The following is a 6,087-nucleotide window of genomic DNA, read 5'->3' on the forward strand; positions in this document are numbered from 1 at the left end:
AATTTTCTTAAAATTACTAATTCAGTGGCAGCAACCCAACAACGGGTTGTCTGATTTGTCTGGAAATTTCAGGACAAATAGATCTTGACCTGATGAACAATTTCATCCCGTCAAATTTGCTCTAAATGCTTTGGTTTCACAGATAAAAGCCAAACTCTACATTTTATCCCTATGTTCTATTTTTAGCCATGGCAGCCATCTTGGTTGGCGGACCGGGTCATCGGACATATTTTTTAAATTAAATTCCCCAATAATGATTGTGGACAAGTTTGGTTAAATATGGCCCACTAGTTTCAGAGGAGAAGATTTTTGTAACGACGACGACGGACGACGGACGCCAAGTGATGAGAAAAGCTCACTTGGCCCATTTGGCCAGGTGAGCTAAAAAGATACAGATACAGGCTGATACAATAATACTTCTTTATGAAAACTAAACAAACAAAAGGAAACAGGTGGACAAAACCTGGAAACAATATTTCTACATGAAAGGAAAAACAGGAAACCCAAAGAGGATAGTATCAATTCTATTTAATGTATGTCCTATTTAAGAAATAATTTATTGAAGCCATAATTTGTTGGACATTTACACATGGCCTGGGCCGTGATATTCGAATTTTATCCTGAACACTAGAAAAATGTGTTCAATCCTTATTATTCTTATCCCAAACATTTTTTTTTCGTTGGCTACTATTTACTTCAAATCCACAGTTGACATGTCGTAACTAAGGCGCCATTTTGACTTGCTGAAATCTACATAAGTGCGAATAATGCAATAGAATAGAAAATAAAACAACACCTACCTCAAAACTCCATTTTAATGCGATATTATCCGAACTTAGGGCGTATACGTAACGGAAAACTATCAGCTTTTTCATTCGTATGACGTCATGTCATTTGACATGACGTTAATGCGTCAAGATCATTCATGAAATTTCGCGGAATTTTATTTTATTTTGATTTTATACATTTTTAAGCTCTTGTACAATTATTGTGAATTGTGTTAATTCTTCTCACAAATCTGTGGTATACTAAATTGTTAAGAGAATAAACAAAAGTTCAGACTTAACTTTAATAATTGAAATTGTCAAGAGTTAATTAGATTGAAAACACCCATTGATTCAAAACTTTTTAATATGCGTTTTCTCTGTACATTTAAGTCGAGCCTTCCTTTGGATTTTATATCCCGTGTTAATTTGTTGAGTAGCTATCATCGGTACTATTATAGTAACAATATTCAAACCACTGTATACTATATGTATACCTATTTGTTGGGTACTAATATTTGTTGATTTTGTTGATAAACTTTAACCATGAATTCCGACTAAGGTCTATATGTAGCATTTGACAAACTCATGAAAGTAGTAATTGTTTCCTGATCCAAAGATATTGTGCACATGAATGTTTTTTATCTGCATTATGCATTATAAACATTTGATCAAAATTGTTGCGTCGTCAGGTAAATAATTTGGATCACTGGATTACTTTGGAGAATGTGATTAAATAACTTACTAGACAAATTCTAAAGGCTAAATAAGATATAACATATCAGATTACATCGCCCGTTTATTGTTTCTTGATCTTAAATAATAACTCAAAATTGTAGTAGATAAAACAAAAATAATATCTGCTAGAATAATCTGAGTTAAAAAAGAAAGGTAAAAGATACCAAAGGGACAATGTAGTACTCACAAGTCGAAAATAAACTGACAACGCCATGGCTAAAAAAAGAAAAGACCGACAGACAAACAGTCCACAAAACACAACATACAAAAACTAAAGACTGAACAACACGAACCCCACTAAATCATTGGGTGATCTCAGGTGTTCCGGAAGGCTAAGCAGATCCTGCTCCACGTGTGACACCCGTCGTGTTACTCCTTTAAAAAAAGTTATATCAAGTGATAAGACATCACGCAATAGCGGATTGATAATTGACTCTTTAAAAAGGAAAGATGTAAAGGATGTAACCAATAAACAGCTGCGCCATGAGCGCATGATACGCCCGTCGTCTTGTGTGTGAATTTTTATGCAATAAGCATAAATAGTTTCTGACATACGGCGTGACATGCGAAAACCCCCTTTTTTTTTTACAAAAACTCAATATCTCTAAAATAAAATTTTGAATCAAAACCAAAAAGTATACAGATCTTCAGATTAATATAACTAAGAAGTGTGTAAAATTTTAAGCAATAATCATAAATCGTTTTTGAGATACGGCGCGACATGTGAAAAACCCCTCCCCCTTTTTTTACAAAATACTCAATAACTCAAAAATTAAATTTTAATCATCACCAAAAAGTATACAGATCTTAAGGTTAATATAACTAAGAAATGTGTAAAGTTTTAAGCAATAATCAAAAACTTTTTTTGAGATACGGCGCGACATGTGAAAAACCCCTTCCCCTTTTTTAACAAAATACTCAATATCTCTTAAAATAAAATTTTGAATCATCACCAAAAAGTATACAGATCTTAAGATAAATATAACTAAGAAGTGTGTAAAGTTTTCAGCAATAATCATAAATTGTTTTTGAGATACGGCGCGACATGTGAAAAAAAACACACACCTGTTTTAGTTACTAAGTCCCGTAACTCAAAAAGTTTTAATCTTATTTTCACCAAAAAGTATACAGATCGTTTGACCATCATAAGAAACAACTATGTTAAGTTTCATGAAATTTGGATAAGTCATTCTCAAGTTACGGTGCGACATGTTTACGCCGGACAGACAGACGGACAGACAGACAGACGGACAGACAGACGGACAGACAGACGGACGGACAGACAGACGGACAGACAGACAGACGGACGGACGCCGGACATTTGTATACCATAATAAGTCCCGTCAAAAATTTGACGGGCGTATAAAAACCATTGAATCCAAGAAAAACAGACACAATCATTGTCGAATGAAAAATGATAATCAGACAGGAGTCCACAAAACAATACACAGAAACCAAGGATTGAAAAACAAGAACTCCATCAAATACTGGAAGTTAATTAAGATGTTCCGAAGGGGTCGGTAGTGTCTGCTTACTAGTTACAACCGTTAGTACTTTTCAAAAATTTAAAATTCGTCCAATCCTGCATTTAAGCACCATACACAAGCGGATCGGTAAATTCATTTCACAGAGTAACGCTAAGAAATAACCAAATTCATAAGCTATATATGCTTATCATATTTTCCTGGGTTCATAGCCAACAAGAGTGCACACACTGAAATGTCTCGCCTACTATACTGACCATTGATTTTATGTTGATAGTCCTAAATATAAAGTTTTACTACAAGTATCACACTAAGATTTATGATCCAAGAAAATGAGGCCAAGGTGAGATAAACAATGCCAGAATTACATGTACACCTTTAATACAATCGTTCCATACACCGAATATAGATGACCTATTGCTTATAGTATGAAGAAACAGGGAAATTTTATATTGAGCAATGAACCATGAAAATGAGTTCAAGGTCAGATGAACTCTGCCAGACAGACATGTACACCTTAAAAATCATTCCATGCATCAAATATAGTTGACCTATTGCTTATAGTATCTAAGAAACAAAGTTAGCCAGGAAAACTGAACATTGACCAATGAACCATGAAAATAAGGTGAATGTCAGATGATACCTGCCAGACAGACATATACAGTACAACCTGTGACTTCCTCTTAGTTATGTCCACCCTCTTGTTTGGTCACCATCGAATGGTGGCCATTCATTGGGGTATTCAATCTTAAGATGTTGGCCATTTATTGAGGTCATAAAACATAGGTTAATGTTTTATCTAATTATGTTACCTGTTGAAATCAATCAGGGTTGAAGTTTTCATCTTGTATGTTTCATTAAAATTTACCTGTACAGGTAACTCAGGTTTCTTCTCAAATTGACATATCACCTTTTCTTTAAAATGTAGAATAGAATGTTGTTTTAGTCTGTTAATTCATATCATTTGTTGATTTTTCAGTCTTTATATTTACATATTTTCCTTTTTTTTATAATTTTTTTTTTTATCATTTGTTTTTTGCTTCTTATTCTTTTAATTTCTTCTTGGAAAGAATCTTGAGTAGAAATGACAAAAATTCAAAGATAAGTAATGTAATTGACAAGCATTTGAAAACATAACAGAGAGTCCTTTAAATTATTTTTACAGTATAAAAAAGTTATTGTACATGATGTACATGGTATTCAATTGTTTGTTTGCATCATCAAATGAATTATTATTAATTGTAACTTATAATCATGCAAAATGATATGTTTAAAGGAACCATGAAGCAAGTAATTTAACAAGCCTGCGAATCTTTTCACAAAAAATCTTACGATTAAAATTGATCGTAAGTTATACTGAAATGTGTATGACTTACGAGTAATTTTACTCATAAGATTTTTTGTGAAAAGAGCCGCTGTTTCTTAACTAATTAAAATTATCAATATCACGAATATCAATCCTTTTACAATAAATTTTGTTAACAAAGTTGTACAATCTATTTTCATGATTATTATTCAGGAAAACTAAAAATATCATTATATGGTATAGGAATAAACTATTTTTGTTCATAAATTTTTCCAAATCTCAAAACTGGAGTTGTGCATGATGAATCACTAGAGACTTAAATTTTCCAAATGGCTACCTAGTTATCATCAAATTTTGATATATGGTAATCATAATGAAAAATGTTCTTATCTCTATATTGATCTGAATAAAGTAAATCTTATGAAAAGAAATTATTTAAAGAAAAAATTGTCTTGCGTTTTGAAACAATTGTAAACTTATCAAATATGTTATCTTCAGTTTGGCTAATTTTGTCAGTTAACAGGCAAAATTTGTCTCCAGTAAAAATAAAGTACACTTCTATATAGATTGTGACATTTTTATGGTCTATTAATTAAATCAATTTTTGTTCTGTGTATTATATTGTCGAAATTGCAGGACTGGCATATGCATGATACCTATTCTAGGTATACATTTGCAAAGAATATTTCACTCAACTCAGGCCTTTTAGATAAAGTTAATAATTGCAGGGACTTGAATGAATTAGATTCATGTAAGCCCTTGATTAAAAATGAATTTTAAGAAAAAAATAAGAATATTTTTGAAAATAAAATAAAAAATTATTGATGAAAATAGTAAACTCAAATGCTTCACTCAGTAAAGAATTAGTGGTCATAATTTAGAAATAGAAAATGGTGGATAAAAGTTACTATAAAGGATAGAATTGTTTGTAAAATTAACATAACAACTTAGAGATAATCTATTTGAAAATTGTTTACCTTCTCATAATTATGTCTCTGACTAGTTTTGGAATAAAATCTTGAATCTTATAATGAATAAAATCTAAACCAAGAACAAAAAGAAAAAGAAATGCTTAACCTCTATAACATGGAACATGTTTAAAATATTGGCTCCTTTATAAAAAAAGTCATTAGAATTTAGGGCAAAACCTAATAATTTTTTTCCATGTGTTTTGATTTCTTATAAAATTGTTATTTCTTTGCATAATAATGATTGTTTTTGGGTTTTTTTGTCAGAAACTTGATTAAATTGTAATATGTTTATATGACAACAAAAATATTATCAAATTTTTCTGTAATGAATATTTTGAATATACATGTATTTATTCAATAGAGAAATAACTAGATATCATTGAGATGGGAGCCATCTCTGTGGGCCCCGCTGTGAATAATGTGTGGTAAAAAAATTGTATTTTTATCATTGGACATGGGGTTGTCAAATGAAACCAAAGTTTTTGACCTTGACCTTTGACTTAGGAAGTTGTACATAAATTATGACACACCCTCTGGTGTTGGTTTATATACATATCAAGTATAAACTTTGAAATCATACCGGTTCTCATGATATAGAGCGGACACGATCTTTACCATAGGACATGGGGTTGTCAACTAAAACCAAAGTTTTTGACCTTGACCTTTGACCTAGGAAGTTGTACATACATTATGACACACCCTCTGGTGTTGGTTAATATACATATCAAGTATAAACTTTGAAATCATAACGGTTCTCAAGATATAGAGCGGACACGATCTTTACCATAGGACATGGGGTTGTCAACTAAAACCAAAGTTTTTGA

The sequence above is a fragment of the Mytilus californianus genome, unplaced genomic scaffold, assembly GCF_021869535.1.
Source record: "Mytilus californianus isolate M0D057914Y unplaced genomic scaffold, xbMytCali1.0.p SCAF_9, whole genome shotgun sequence".
NCBI classification, from domain to species: domain Eukaryota; kingdom Metazoa; phylum Mollusca; class Bivalvia; order Mytilida; family Mytilidae; genus Mytilus; species Mytilus californianus.